The sequence below is a fragment of the Grampus griseus genome (genome assembly GCF_964374135.1).
Source record: "Grampus griseus genome assembly, chromosome: 18".
NCBI classification, from domain to species: Eukaryota; Metazoa; Chordata; class Mammalia; order Artiodactyla; family Delphinidae; genus Grampus; species Grampus griseus.
The window spans coordinates 53480844-53498069 of NC_139012.1; the positions used below are offsets into that span (position 1 = coordinate 53480844).

Genomic DNA, 17226 nt, shown 5'->3' on the forward strand with positions numbered 1-17226 from the left:
TCAACTAGTGTATTATTTGTTCATTTAATAACATTTTAGATAATTATTTTAAACGCTTTTCACCGAGGTTCTGTTTAGAAAAGGAGAGAATAAATTCATTCCCTAGGGCATCTGAGAATGTGGAGAAAATTCCAGTTATTCTTTATCCAAAAAGCAAAAATCACACTTCATATATATATATATATATGTGTATATATATATGTGTGTGTATATATGTAACTTAACTTGAACATGTATGGAAATTTAGCAATCTACATCACATGAATATGTACCAGCCTTGTCTGATGGTTACCCTTTGCCTATGGCCCAAATCTTTTCACATTTCAGTGACAGGAATTCACACATGCTAGTTTTGAAAGTAAGGTGTTACATCAGAAATAATACATTATATCAGAAAATAATAGCACTTTATTAACACTTTGTAAAATCCTTAGACATAATTTTCTCATCTGATGAAAGAGCATGTGAGATAGATAAGTCAAGAACCATTCACTAAGTACCTACTCTGTGTTAGTTATTTTCCATTTGTTACCTAATCCTCACAATCAATCTGATAAACCATTATGAGTGCTCCCATTTTATTGATGAAGAAAATAAAGCCACAATAAGTAAGTCACAATCCCAATTTGGAGGATGGAGGAATTTCATTGACCCATTGGCCCACCATGGTTAAGGAGTCCACCTCTAGTCCAATTAACTGTAAGGAATTTGCCAGAAAAAGGAACGAAACTGTGTCATTTACAGAGACGTGGATGGACCTAGAGACTGTCATATACAGTGAAGTAAGTCAGAAAGAGAAAAACAAATATGGTATATTACCTCATAAATGTGGAATCTAGTAAAATGGTGCAGATGATCTTATTTGCAAAGCACAAATAGAGACACAGACATAGAGAACAAACGTATGGGTAACAAAGGGGAAAGGGTGTGGTGGGATGAATTGGGAGATTGGGATTGACATATATACACTGCTATGTATAAAACAGATAACTAATGAGAACCTACTGTATAGCACAGGGAACTCCACTCAGTGCTCTGTGGTGACCTAAATGGGAAGGAAATCCAAAAAAGAGGGGATATATGTATACGTATGGCTGATTCACTTTGCTGTGCAGAAGACACAGCAGTGTAAAGCAGCTATACTCCAATTAAAAAAAAAAAAAACCTGTAGGGAGTTTGGCACAAGACCCTTTATTTAGCACATGCCTGCTGCAGTAGCTCAACTTGACAGGAACCTTTCAGAAAAGGTGAGAGCGGGTAGGCTCAGTAGGTCCCATAAAATGTGAGTAGCATGTTGTGTAATATCACAGAGTTGTGAAGCACGGCAACCAAGGCCCAACCCTTTTAGCTCTACCTTGAAATCTAAGTGCATCCTGGATTAATATGATTAATATGAACCCTCTGCCTTGAGGCCAGAGTGGGTATGGAACACTATTCAGTAGACAGATGGTGCTTCAACTCAGATCTAAAGAATGAGAGACACCTTGTCAGTCAGACAAAAGGGACAACATAGGCTGAAGAATAGAGAGCATATCAAAGCTATAGATTTACTAGAGAGAGAAAATGTTCATAAGTGCTGAGTAAATGAATGCACGAAACACTATGGCACTGTAGAAATACAAGTGTGATTGGAGGAAGGCTGGTGTGTAAAGTAAAGGGAAATATAGGAAGGTGGTACTTGATGTAGGGTTTTCTATGGCTAAGCCACCATGTTTACAGTAGAAGCTGAAGGTGATGGGAGTTATTGTTGGACTTGAAGCAGGGAAAATAAACACTCAGATTTGTCTTTTTGAAAGAATATTCTGAAATCAGTGTGGAAATCAGATTGCACAGGAGTAAAATAGAGACAAAATAACCATTTGGGATGTTATTAGAATAATTCAGGCAAGAAGAGTTGAGGATGCGTAAAAGCAGTGATAGTGATAAGGAAGAGGGATGACTTGTGTACAAAAGCAGAGTTGACAAGCCTTGATAACTCTTTTCTTCTAGGACAGAAATATGTTTACCTGCCTGTGAAATAGCTATTTTCATCATTGTGAATAGGTTAAAGGGGCATAATTAACCCCTTATCAGAATGTAAATCCCTGGTTTTATAAATAAATTGTTATTTACAAGGTAGTATTATTGGCATTTAAGAAAGTTGTTTGGAATTTTGTATTTGAAATTCATTTTCACCTGATTAGAATAATTATATTTATCAATTCTGATCAACTTTAAACAGGGTGAATTCTTCTTTGCTCTCTCCAACAACTGAATCTAAAATCATATCCATATTCAAATAAATGAAGAGTAAATTTTTTTTAAGTTTAATGTTGAAAAATACTAAGTAACTCACTTCCTCTTGTTCCAAAATCTCTTGTTCTTAAAATCCTTTTAGATTTTAAAAAGGAGGGGAAAGGCTCTCCAAAGGTTGTCTGAGAGAAAAACAACTTCACAGATTAAATCATGCCTTCATTTAGATCTAAGAGGAAAGTTGTGATAATTTGTCTCTGTGGAGGCAGAGCACATCTCTGGGACTTATGATTTGTTAACTTGTTTGCTGGACTTTTTTTCCATCTGCTTATTTGTTTTCCTTATTTTATTTATCTATCTGCGAATGGATAATTACCCCCCCACCCTTTTTGTCCCCTTACTGTTGACGTTCTGTTTTTGTCAGATTTGTTTTCCCTTGTTTTCTTACTGCAGTCATCATGCAAGAGGGTGATACATTTTTCATTTAACTATAATTTTCTTTATCATCCAAATGTCAAGATTAATAATGGCACAAGCAGATAAGAAAAAGCCTCTTTAGATTTTCTATGGTTTTACCACATAATGCCACATTATTTAGACCAAATCACTCAGATCATTTATGAGTACACACTGAAATCATCAAAAGAAGTTAAACTATCATTTAAGTTAAAAAAATCTCAGTAGGGGCAAGCATTAATACCCAAGTGCCAGTTAACAGTAAAGTTAAAACCAAAATATTCACAATGTTTCAATGAGATATATTTCTGTAGTGAATTAAGACCTTAAAATATTATTCATTTTGTTTTATTTCATGTCTGAAAAATATGATCCTCTGTTGTTAAGACATCAATTACCATTAAGTCAATAATAACTCTAAAACCTAATTTTCTTTTTAAACATTTCACATATTAAAATTGTAGCTCTTTGGAACTAACAGATTCTTAGGTTTTTCTGGAAAACCTAGTCTAGTATCCAAAAACTCAAATGGAATTTAAATCTAGTGATAGAATGACCAATGAACATTATTACTTAATTTTGACAGGAGAATATTTGGAGATCAATTGAAAGAGCAAGTTTTTAAACTATCAAAATAAGGAAATTGATATGTTAATTCAGGTTTGAAAGGAAACTGTCTATGGGGCTTATCTATCTGCTATACCATCTGTGCAGGGAATGTATATTATCATGTATAGAGATCTTCATGATATAGACAAATATAAAAACTGCAGACACAGGCATAATGCTATATTTTATGAAGTATATTGTGTTAGTTTTCTAATGTTGATATCACAAATTTAGTGGCTTAAAAAATAAAAATTTACTGTCGTATTTCTGTAGGCTAGAAATCCAACAAGCATCTCACAGGACTAAATCAAGACATCAGTGGGCTGCATTCCCTTCTGGAGGCTCTGTGGGAGAGTACATTTCCTTGTCTCCCCAGCTTCTAGAGGCTGCCCACATGCCTTGGCTCATGGTTCCCTTTCTTCATCTTTAAAATTGGCAATTGTAGGTTGAGACTTTCTCATATAGCCTCACTCTCACTGCTCTTGCCCTCCTCCTCCACTTTTAAGGACTCTTGTGATTACTATTGGGCTCACCTGGATAGTTCAACATATTCTCCCTGATCAAAGTCAGACGATTCACAACCTTCATTCCATCTGCCACCTTAATTCCCCTTTGCTGTGTAATTTAACAGATTACAGGGATTAGGACATGGGCATCTTTGGTGGGGGTAGGGCTCATTATTCTAACTGAAACATATACATTTTATGCATTTCTCTAATTGTCAACTTTGTAATTACATGTAAATTACACAAAAGGTCATTTATTTTTTATCAAGTTCCAAAACATTTCCAATTTATATAAACTTGGATTTCTTTGAATAAGTAAATGTTATAGGATTAATAGAAATTACCTGAATTCTTAAAATAGTTAATAACAATAAGGAGGTATAACATCTATGCTCATATAGTTAATGACTTTGTATTTTAATAAATAAGTATGGAGGAATAGAATATTTAAGGCTAACTTCCCCAATAGTTATATATTTTAGTTAAAAAGTATTTAGTGTAGTTCTAGGATCTGATTTAGAATTCCATATTCAGTATCTATATGTTCATATCTGTATATCTACATCCCATATCCCCTCACATCCTTGGAAAAGACTATGTTATGAGGATTAGTACATTGTTAACCATCTTTTGATTAGAAGCACTCTGGTTTTAATGTGAGAATTTACATGGATAAGTGTGTTTGTGTGTGTGTGTGCGTGCATGTGTGTATGAAAGGCAATTTGTTTTCTGCAAAATAATTGAGTTGAAATGACAACTTCAATAAATAGTATCTTTGCAAATATTAAGCAGCATGACTATTTAACTGCTATCATGGGCCAAGTCAACATTGCCAGTGCAATAAGACCTATAAAATTTGACACATGCTATAGATCTCTACTTGTATGATTTTCTTTATAGATTTTGCTGAGCATATTTTGAGGCTTTTGCCCTGCATTATCTTTATGAAAATTCCCAGGTTTCATTTTGTTAATTCTAAGTTCCAAAAAAAAAAATCTTAACCTCTCATGAGTCACTGGTATATTTTAGTTTCAGTGACATTGAATCCTGTGGCTATCCAAGTTTTCATCTTTCCTTGGCTGTCAGGATCAGAGAACCAAATTTGATGTTGACCTCTAGCAAATGAATAAAATATTTCGCTATGAACCTTTCTGACTTAATTTATCCTGGTTCAGTTAACCCTCATTTTCATTTATTCTACTTTATTTTTGTGTCATACTATAATGTATATATCTGTATGCCACATCAAATTATTTGAAGAATAAATAAACATATCATCTTACAATAAGACAGTGTATAGAACTAAGAATTTGGTAACTCAGCTGAAAAACTGAGAATAAAAGTGAATTAAGCATACAGATGTTAAAATGTTTTTTGTTTCAATCAGCTACACAAATTTTCTAAACAATAATTTTGGGAGAGTTTTACAGATCAGATATGGAAGCACAGTAGAGATGAAACAGTGTAGAAATTCTCTTTCCTGTAAAATCCAAGAATTTGATTGTCATAATAACCTGACCTAATATAGTACATGCCTGGAAGTATTTATCTTAAATCTATACTTTGGCTGAAATGGTCTGATAAATTTCAAAATACTCATCTTTCCTTTATTGTGACTTTTTGCTGACCCTATTGGTGGAAATTTCATCATGTGTGAAAAGATTTTATATTTTATTCCCAGAATATAACTTTTTTTGACTCCCTAGCATGTTATACACCTTTTTGAAATAATAAGTAAAAACTTAGAATTGACTGGAAATGAAAGAAATGGACAATTTAATACATTTCAGTAGCTTCTCACATATGCATCCTGATTACATGAGTATTCTTCCTGGAGGATGATGTTTCAAAGTACTGGCAAGTAGAGGATAATGATTAACCACAGAGCACTTAAAGACACTCTTTGGTTTAGTAGTTAAAGCTTTTCCTTTGGGGAGAAACATATCTTATTCTCAACTCCATTATTAACTGATAGATTCACCATTAGCAATGAATCTTGAACAACAGCCTCATAAGGCTTTTTTTGATACCCTCAGGGGAATTCACACCCTCACTATGTCTTGGCTTCCCAAATTACTTAATATATAATAGGCAGACACTATGTAAAGAGTTTAAAGTTTTTCAATAAAGATGTTCATTAAGGGAAAATGTAATATAAAATGTATGCTCAAACATGAAAAAAATATATATTGATGTTACCATGTGGTGAAAATAAATCATAATTTTCAACCTCTCATAAGACAAGTTTACATGATTCCTCAAGGTCAACCAATGTCAAATACACTATCTCTTCATAACCTGAAAGGTGATTAGTTTTCTCCGTCACTGAATAGGTTTTAAGACCAAAGTGTCAGCTTATTTTTCCTCTATTTTATTTACTTTGATTGTATTTTATCAGAATTGATTTAAAAACTAAATTAATCATATTCAAGTAACTATCTCTGAGAGCTTTACCAATTATTTCCTCCAAAAATGTCAAAGCCTCAGCCCTGTAAAACATGAAACAGAAAGTCTTGCTTAGCACATTTTTCTCTTTTAATGTAAATTGAATGAGCCAAATTTTATGGTCTAATTTGATTCTTCCACACTCTTATAGACACAGTCACAGTCTCAGAGGGGTTTCATTACATTGAATTAGTACAAACCAAAGTGCATTAAATGATAGGCATTGGAGAAGTTCTATTTCAGATAAAAACACAGCATTCAATAAAAGGATATCTGCTTTCCTGCCTAGTATGTTCACAGAGAGACAAATAGTAGGCTTTTGGCATTACACCCTAAGGTCTTAAAGTCAAATGCTCTATTCTTGTTCAGTGATAGCTTTTAAAATGAAAGAAGAGGGTTTTGGTTTTCAATGACAATTGTCATAGAATATTAGAGGTCCTTGAAAACTCAGAGCTAGTCATCCTTACCTGTCTTATAACATAATGGAACCAGCATTAGATCTGATAACTCAGGCTTTAGCTCAAGGCCTTGTCACTACAGTCACAAGGATTCCTGTCTAGATTTCTAAAGCAAGAACACCTACAATCTGGTTAGCACATGGCAGCACTTTTTTAATCCACAATATTAAAATACTAAACAAAGTTCTGTTTGAAAGGTAAAGCCAGGTATCAGCATGACAGGTAGCTAAATGGAATCTATGGCAGAGATGCATCAGGTGGGTCCAGGATATATAGCCTCATGCCTTTCATAATTTTTATCTTTCATTTTTATATGGAAACTTTTTCATGGTCTGCGATAGGGAATTCATTTTATTTTTCTCATACTAATAATTAATTATGAATTAATCAGTCTCTCCACATTCTCAAACAATGCAGGAATCTTAACAGGCTTTTATTTACTTCAAAACTATCCTTTCCCACAATCTATTATTTCTAACTTGTTAATAATGTCATAAAATTATTATGTGAGTGTATGTGTGTGTGTTTCTATTCTTAATAAATAAAATTTACCAGTGTGACTTAATAATACTTGCATTAACTAATTTTTCCAGGTTTTTTAAAAGAATTCTTGAAGAAGCACATTCTTTACTATTTGTTTAAGCTAAAGTCTGTGGTTACTCAATTTTAGGAATTTTTATATGCCTGAGGTTGTATTTATTTCACCTTCACTTTTGAACAGTTGCTGTGGCTAATGAACTTCAGGTTAAAACTTATTTTTTCTTAACACTTTGGAGATATTATTTCATGTGTCTTATTGCATCTATTATTTCTAATATCATTTTGTTTCCCTTTCATTTATGGTAATTTACCTCTCCCTCTGAAACATTTTAGCATTTCAACTTTCTCTTTGATGAATTAAGGTTTCATCAAGCTGTGGTTAAAGTGTGAGTTTTCTCTTATTGATCCTGCCATTGATCTCATGTCTTTTATATTCTTAAAATTATTTATACTTATTTTGTCTAATATAGCATTTTATCCTTACTTTCTCTTTACTTCTTTGGATTTCTTTAAAAGATTTGGAACATCTGAAACTATTCTTTGTTCTCCTCATTCACTTTTATTTCATATTTCTATCTCAGCTCCTAGACAAGAAGTTGGGCAAGTAGATTGAAAAATCCTCTTCCCACCCCAAACATATAAAAGGGAACTGTTCACATCCTAGAAATAAAGAATAAACATGTAGACAAACTAGTAAGCAGGAGTGATAGCCACACATCTCACAGGACTGACACAGCAGCTTACATATGCTAGTTCTAGGATTTTATTACCTGTGTCCCGTTGCAGTTACAAGAATAGTAGAGATTTGAAAGTGGCTGCCTACGCTACAAAGGAGTCAGGAAAAGACTGTATTAACCATAGGCAGGAATTGAAAAGTTTATTCCCAACAGTCTAAAGTTGATACATAGATTACAATAGAGAACTTTTCAAGCCTAAGACTGCACAGCTTAGCATGGAATCTGAAAATGTGTTACATGTTGCAAAACTCATGAACTGAGAAACAAATATAAAAACTGGTGTATAATCCACTACTGTATATAAAATAAATAAACAACTAGGACCTACTATAGAGTGCAGGGAACTGTATTCAATATCTTGTAATAAATTATAAGGGAAAAGAATCTGAAAAAGAACACACACACGCACACACACACACACACATATATATATATATATATATATATATACACATATATATATGTATAACTGAATCACTTTGCTATACACTTGAAACTAATACAACACTGTAAATTAAGTATACTTCAATAAAATTTTTTTTCAAAGCCGGTGTATAATCATTGACTAACAGTGAAACCATCCACAATTAAGGCTCTTTAAGCGAAGTCTCGCCTAAGACTCCCTGTGGATAACTCCAACAAAGAGGAAGCTAAGAGACAAATGATAAATCACTTCAGAAAGTAAAATGCTAAGACAGTGCACAGACTTAATGTTATAGAGTTTGAAATGTAGTATTGTTGTGAATTTAAAGCCTACATTTCTATCATAAAGAGCATCAAAACATTCAGTACTTTAAATCCCAAAGTGAGTGACCCATGCTAGCAAGACCATTAAGCCACATACTCCTTGAGAATTCCAGGTTCTCTGCATCCTGTTACTCAGTGGCTGACACTGGTTCACTCTCAGTTGGGGCTCTGTGGTTTTGAGAGGCTCTTTCCTACTAGAGAATACTTGAGGGACTGAAGTTGGCTTTGGGGATAAAATAAGCATAGGTTTGGCCATCGAGGCTTGTTAACCTCATTAACAGTACCACTCCCTAAGATGGTTACATTTTACTGTTGCCTCTGTTTGGCTTATCACCCTTTCCTCTTATCCCTCTTTTGCAGTGATGGCTATCTTTCTGCTCTGTAAAATAATAAGCTTATTTGGAAAACAATACCCTGAATCTGATATTTGAACCAAGGTAGATCCCTTTATTTAGCAGATAAGTTTTAATAGAAGACTTTTGTTAAAGGTGCTGAACACAATACTTAGAGGAACATGAGCAATCGAATCTTCCAGTTCTGAAACAGCCCAAAGATTTAGGTTCTAAATATTGCAATTTCTGCTCATAACCCTTCCAAATTTTGACTGAGTTTATCTTTGTTACATAATGTTTGGTAATAATAGCAGGGTGCAACCAACTGAAAATTCTGGCTCTTTCTAGTCACTTCCCTCTAGAGCTAATACACGCTTTCACTCTGGCATGTGGTCTGACTTCCAAATTACTGGAGGCAATGTCATAATTAATTATTTCCATAACATAACAAGAATTACCAGCTTTCCAACCTGCCGTATGTCTTTTTTTACCATCCAGTGCTTGCCCTCTATGTCAATGGCATATATTAATATTTTAGATATTTCTTGGGGATTCTTCTTTCAGGTAAAAAACATCCCATTTTATTGTGGTAAAGAAGTTACTATAACAAAAAAGATCAAAAATACAGTAACTGAAATAGTATAAAAGTATATCTCTGTTTCATATAACACATGAGTATTCCAGCTGCTGGTGTCTCTCCCTCACAGTCATTCAGAGACACAGGTTCCTTTCATTTGTTTTCCCCCTTTCGCTAGGGTGTCTGCACTTCTCTGATAGGTCAAAACTGGGTCATCTCACCACATTTAGATTCCAGACTGTACTGTTTTAAGGACAAGATCTAGAAATCTATTTCACTTTTAACTTCATTCTGTTGACCAAAACTCAGTTACATACCTATCTCTAACTGAAAGGACATATTGTCATTTGTCATATATTGAGACATCTTGTCTCTAGGTGGACAGTAATGTTCCTCCTTAAGTTAATGGCTTTATCAATAAAAGGAGAAGAGGAGAACTGATACCAAGGCTACTGTTAGCTCTCTCCCCATACAATCTAATAAAATAAAGCAGTGCCTTAGAATAAGTATGCTTAAAATGTTGGAATAAGACACTTATAATGTTGAAATAAGTAGAAGAAGATATATATATAGATATATACATATATACATATAGTATGTTTAAGTAAACAAATAGAAGATAACATAAAGCCAGAAAGTTAAGAAACGTCATATATGGAAAAAAAAAACTTAAGTAAAAAGACCCAACAAGGAATAAAAAAGAATCAAGTAGAAAGCTCATAAGTATAAAGTTTCAGATCTTAAATTTTAAAAAGTTACTCAATTGAGAAGTTATATGAAAAATGATACAATAGTAAAAGAAACGTTTATGCTGTGCTTACTATCATCCACCATTGTTTTAAATGTTTTACATATGCTAACCTAGTAAGTATAGACTAGATCAGAAACAGCTAAAAAGAGATTAGTGAATTAAAAGCCATTTATAATAAGGTACAAGGAGCAAAAGAGATGAAGAATAAGAAAAAGAAGATAGGAGATACAAAAGAAGCATTTAAAAATGTACTAACTAGTACTGACAAAAGTGGTATTAACACTCAGTGATTGTTGGTGGATTTAATGTGGGCAAAGCAGGAAATTATTTCGTGAAAGTAGCATACCTATTCCATAAAAGTACTAGTATTCTCTTCTTCCTCTCCTACTTTCCTCACTCCTCTTCAAACTCCTATTCCTTCTAAATGAGTTTTCACTAAGCATGGGACTCATTCTTCTGCTTCTCTCCTTTGTCAGTTTCAACTACTTTTAGCATTTCAACCAACTGTCACTTTTATGTAAATAGAAGTGCCAAATATACATCTCTTATTTTTATTATTGAGTTCCTGGTTTGATTTCAAACTTTTCTTCAATAATGTTCATGTATTTCCCCAATTAACATAAAATCCATTATGCTGCAAACCAGACTGATTCATTCTCTATGAAATACACTCAATTTTCTGCTCAGTTTCTGTCTTTACATTAAGAATTCTTTGCTTATCCAATCATGAAATTTTTTATTCATTCATTCAGTTATCAGATATATATTTAATAGCTACTGTAAGATAGGCACTGGTAATAAAATGGAAAAAGAGAGAGTTAATATTCCTGTACATGGAGCTTAACATTTGTATCTAATAGAACAATCCATAGTTCTAGATCTTCTGTGTGTGTGACTTTGTGTGCATGTGTGCACTATGTAGAAATAAACAGTGTCTTGTGATGGAGATCACCAGTGGCAAACCACAGGGTTTGTCAAGGAAATCTACTATTTAAGGAAACCATTTAAACTAGGATATAAGGCCAGCCATAAAAATGATCTCAGGAAAAGTGTTGGTAGCAGAAGACAAAGTCAGTACAACGGTTCTGACATGGGAGAGAGAATTTGATTCTATTTTAAGAAGAGAAAGAATAACTGGAGTGAAAGAAGAGATTGGTATGAAATAAGTTGGAAAGTTTGGCAAAGTCTAAAGCATAGAAACCTTAAAGGTAGAGTTTGGATTCAATTCTAATTGAAATTAGATTTGAATTAGGCAAAGACACATCTGCCCCGGAGATAGAAATTTGTTAATCATCATCACCTAAAGCTTGATAATAAGCAAAATTGCTTTGGGAGACTATAGATAAGGAATAGCTTAGGACAGAAATCCTCTTTTCTCCAACATTTAGTGGCCAAAGTGGAGGCTCTCCCATAAGGCGGAGGGGGACTTGATGATAAGTCCCCCCTAATGATATCCAGAAGTAAGGGGTGACTGTACATGGGTTTTGCTGAATATTATGTAAAAAGTTTCATGAAAATGAATGGCATTTTCCCCTTTCATTGTATTGTTATGTCTTCTCTTTTAATTCCAAAGATGATAGTGCAATAAAGAAGACATAAGCTGTATCAATGGCAGCTATGTTAAAACATTGGTTTTCTAATTCAAAATACCCCATTTTGTGGGCCCAGGAGCTTTGTAATACAGTTTGCTACTTAAGAAAATAATTGCTCAGTATGCTCAAAGAGCAAAATTTGAATTATCTGAACAATTGTCAGAGTGGGAAGCATAAGGGCAGATTTTGTTCTCCTGTTTGTTTATTTGCATAAAACTTTATGTCATTGCTGCCATGAAATGGATATTTTAGTGTGTAAAATCTTATTGTGAGCCAGTTTTTAAATATGAATTTCAATTTTGATTAAGTTAATTAAGAATAAACACCTGTGGAATGACCTCCTAAATATGGAAAAGAAAACATAGACCAGAGTTAAAATTTAGGGTGTCAACAAGTCAAAGTGCCTTCTCTTTCAGCTTGCATCACTTCTTGATTTTGCAGTATAGAAATATCCTTAAAGATTTGTATTCCAGAGAAAAACAATCTATGGCTTTATTTTCTAAAATTATTGAGGCTGTCTGTTTACCGACAACCGTATCAGGGCTGCAGACAAACAGTAAATTCCAAAATATGGTAATAATTTTGAAATTATTATTATAAGTAATATTTTTGGAGGAGAAGTATGTACATGGATGTGAGAACATTTCCATTGTCTAGATAAATATGGCCCCAGCTTAGCCTAACAAGGTCTACAAAGTAACATGACTCTATTGTTAGGGAGCTAATATGCTCCTCTAAAAAGAGGTTTTGTATTTTGTTTTGTTTTTGCTTTCCCTGAATTATCAGAGGGTTCACTGAAAATGAGACTCTGTAAAGTTTTACCATAACCGATTTAACATTTGGAGATAGACTAGAACCATATGGCAATCTATCAAAAAATTCAAGTTCATGAAGAAAATTGGAATGGTGGCCCTTCTAATTGTACTCAATTCCTAAAACCCTCACTACAGAAGACTGTCTTATGCGTGAAGAGTTTTACCAAAATCACTAACTACAAAAAAACTAGACCCCTCATTTTTTCTGTTTTTGTTTGTTTGATTTGTTAAACAAAAGAAAAACACACAACTGCTGAAGAATGGATAGGAATAGTGTTTGAGAACATCTCAGGTACTCTGAAACCAAACTATTCAGAAGTTTAGAATATGATACTTTAGAAATAAGTGGAGAAAGATTGTGGAGAGGTGACAATAAATGTGGATTTTATATTTCTGATGTTAAATATTATGTTTATAATGCCTTACTTTCAATCTGGACTAGATGAAATAAATTTTCAGAGGTGGTTGTTAGTTTCCATATTTATTTTTTTTTACAGTCATCAGTTTTGTGTATAGGTGTACTATCCAATGATGTTTTAATAGAAATCAGAATATGTATTTGTATTCCCCTAAGGCTAAATGGGGCTTAACAATTGTAGGTTTTACATCACTAATTTTCCTCCCAATTCTAAATGTTACCAATATGAGCAGTCATTATTTACCTTCACTGTAGGGAGGGGAAAATTAAGTCATGAAGAGCAATAGTTACTTTTACAAGATCAGAGCGTGGCAGGTAGAAAACACTGGAAGGAAATTTCTAACATCATTTATATTCAGCCATAGCTCTTTAGTTGCTGTAACACTTGAGTGAAAATTTCCCTTAAGCCCGCTTTTTATTCAAGGGGTGGAATGAAACATTTTGCAATACTGAAGCAGGATTGTAGTTATTTCCCAGATGGAAAGTAAGGTCAAATTTCACAAGGCTATTTAGATTGAAAAAGACAAATAGCAAATAATTAATAATTTGTAGAATAAAAGAAGAAATAAACTTAATAATAAATTTACTTCTTGCCTTCAAATTCTTCAAATTCTAAAATCAAATTCGAAATATGGAAAATAGTGGAATTGAAATTGGTTGAATAACTTCAAGGTAAACAATGCAAAATGCTTATGCATAAATTATTTTCCAGACTTTTATTTAAAATATGCCCAAGCTTGAGTCTGAGGTCCGGCTCGGCGGGGAGGTTCGGCAGCGGAACTGGCCAGGAAAATGCCAGTGGAGGTGATAGCTGAAAGTTTCTTTAGTTTCAAAAAGTTGCTGGATCAGTGGGAAAACCAGGAGCTTGAGGCTCCAGGAGGAATTGCTACACCTGCAGTGTATGATCAGCTTCTAGTTTTACATCTGCTTTATAATGACATGAATAATGCACGATATCTTTGGAAAAGAATACCACCTGCTATAAAATCTGCAAATTCTGAAATTGGGGGAATTTGGTCGGTAGGACAAAGAATCTGGCCGAGAGATGTCCCCGGGATCTATACCACCATCAACGCTCACCCGTGGTCTGAGACGGTCCAGCCAATCATGGAGGCACTTAGAGATGCCACCCGGAGGCAAGCCTTCACCCTGGTCTCTCAAGCATATACCTCCATCATCGCCGATGATTTTGCAGCCTTTGTTGGACTTCCCGTGGAAGAGGCTGTGAAAGGTAGCCTAGAACAATGATGGCAGGCCGACTCCACCACAAGAATGGTCATGACCAAAAAGCCAGTTTCAGGGACCCTGGATGTTTCCTTTAACAGGCTTATTCTCTTATCGGAGCCTGCCCCCGTTCCACCCATCCCCAATGAACAACAGTTAGCCAGACTCACCGATTATGTGGCTTTCCTCAAAAACTGACTTATTATTCTGAGTTCAAGATCCACCTTCAGAATCCTGAATACTGACAGAAAAATGTAAAATTTTTATTTTCAATTTTATTGGATGAATTAAGCACCTCAGCATTCCTTACTGAGTATGTGATAAAATACATATATAATATGAAGTATATTATATATATATTGTCCTTAAACATGCTGAATGGTTGTTCATGAAATGTGACTTATTAAAGACATTCATGAGAAGTATTAAGTTGTAATATTTCCTTTCAGAAGAAGGGAAACTAAGTGTGGAATGCATTGTTTGGGAAAGAAGCTATTAAGTGACACATTTTGTATGACTGTCCTGTAGCCTATTGGTTGCTTATATTTATCCCTTGGGTCAAGTTCTGCCCTTTGGAGAAATACTGAACAAGTCTTTCATTTTTTGTGTGACAGGCCTCTGAATATTTGAAGTTGTTTATTGTATCTTCAGGTTAAAACCACCCCCTAGTTCATTTATTCTGCATTTGTTCAATAAATATTTAATTGAATTCTTAAAAAAATTAAAAATAAAATAAAATACTCCCAAGCTTATATAGTCAAAATTTTGAGGTGTTTTATAGATTATAGTAAAAGAAATTTGAAATTTTAGATACTTTCATTCTCTAATTCATATTTAATTCTCCAACAGACATCTTAGATATATGTATAGCGTCACTATTACACAAGAGAAAACAGAGCCCTTGAACAGATTAAGTCATTTACTCAAGGCTACAGATTTACTAACAACATACTTGAGGTAAGAATGTTCTAAGCCTTAATCCATTGCTCTTGCTAGTATATCAGATTGACTCTTAGCCACAATATTTTTCTCCCTCAAAAACATTTTCATTCCGAATTGAAAGCAACCAGTGTGGGATTTTGGCTATGGTGGAGTAAAAAGGCTGGCAAATCTTATCCCCACAAAACAAGTACATAACTTGACCAAATGGTCAAAAATAACCATTTTAGTGCTCTGGATATTGAACAGAGGCAAACAACAAATTGAGTAGTGTTTACACACAAAACACTGTTAGAAGTTCCAGTAGGAAAGGTAGAGGTCTTGCCCTTTCTGTGTGAAGCTGCTTCTATCCCTCTCCACCCAGCTCCATTGGCACTGAGAACTGCAAAAATACTCAGCATAAAATGACGTCATCCAAATCCCTGCACTAAAAAACTTTACCCAGCTCTAACATGACTTCTAGGAGCTTACGGCCATGTCCCTAGAATGACCCAAGCCCTCCTTAAAATGCTTGCCTGAGAAAGCTTGCAATTATAAATCCTTCCTCTGCTTTTTTGAGATGTATTGATACATCTTCTACCATCCAGAGCTGTCTCCTCAAGGACCTGGGAGCTGTCACTTCAAAACACAGACATTCAAAAAAATAATTTTCCTCTCTTATCTCCCAGTCCCCATGGGAGAGTAAGTGCCTAATTCCTGTGGGTGTCTTGCTCCAAATTGTACAACTGCCTCCCATCATAAAGAATGAGGAATTTGTTTCTCTTCTGCTTAGTTACCAAACCCAGACGGACTGGTCTCATGGACCAATACCCACCCCCACACTTAAAACCCTTAGGTGCCTCACCCTAGTGTTTTAAAGTTCTCCTACTTTTGTTTTGGTGGAATTGAGCTTAGTTCTGTACTGAAGAGTTTTTTTCCCCTGCTATAGAAGAATCTGAATAAAATATGTCTTAACAGCCTTTAACCAGTAGCTGGCTTTGTTTCTCTTTATCAGCACACTAGACTTATCAAACATTTGTTTCTTTTTAATAGCACACTAGAGTTATTCAAGTGGGACTAACTCTGAAAAACAGCAGCTTTGCCGACAGAGGAGGGTGAATTAACTTCAAGTGAAAAACAAAAATCCACACCCAGCAGCACTGTTACTGAAAGTAGCAAACTAGAAGAAAACAAATAGGGGTTCTACTTGAGGTAAGTGGAAGAGAATTCAAAAATTTTAGATATACAGCTAATGAGACAATCATAGAGGACCTAGATAAATCCTTCACCACCTATACCTGGGAAACTAGGAAACAACAGGTATGTACTAGGAAGACCCAAGAGATCAAGGGCAAAGTAAAACCTGAGGCAAATATTAAAATTGCCTGAACTTTAGATGCACTTTCCAACCTACACACTAATCTACAGATAGAGAGTGAAAGTCTTAGGAGAATAAAGTTACTGCTCTGCCGAAACATTGGCTAATCACTAAGCTAGGCACACACAGGAGCAACCCCTAGGAATCCATGGTTAAAAATAAAAATGAGACAAAATTTAAAATACTGATAAGAGATATCAGGGGCTGTACATCACAAGAGGAAAGAATTTGTAAATTAAATAAGGCATCTTTTTAAAAGTTTAGAAAAACATTAGAATCTAGAGCTTATAATTAATTATATTTAAAGGTCCACTTGTCAATAAAAAAAATATGAGTGCAAAAATTCAGAAAAGTGTGACCCATCCTCAGAATAATAAAAGCAGGCAATAGGAACTGACTCTGAGTGGGACCAGATTTTGGATTTAGTAGACAATAACTTCATATTAGTTATAGTTATAGGGCTTCCCTGGTGGCGCAGTGGCTGAGAGTCC

At 34.4% G+C, this 17226-nt stretch overlaps 1 pseudogene across 1 annotated transcript; it reads left to right on the plus strand.

The window, feature by feature from the left end:
- The first annotated feature begins 14007 nt into the window (after window positions 1-14007).
- LOC309836003 (COP9 signalosome complex subunit 8-like) lies at window positions 14008-14637 on the plus strand (annotated as a pseudogene). Its single transcript has one exon. The product of its transcript is annotated as a COP9 signalosome complex subunit 8-like (transcript).
- The last annotated feature ends 2589 nt before the right edge of the window (window positions 14638-17226 follow it).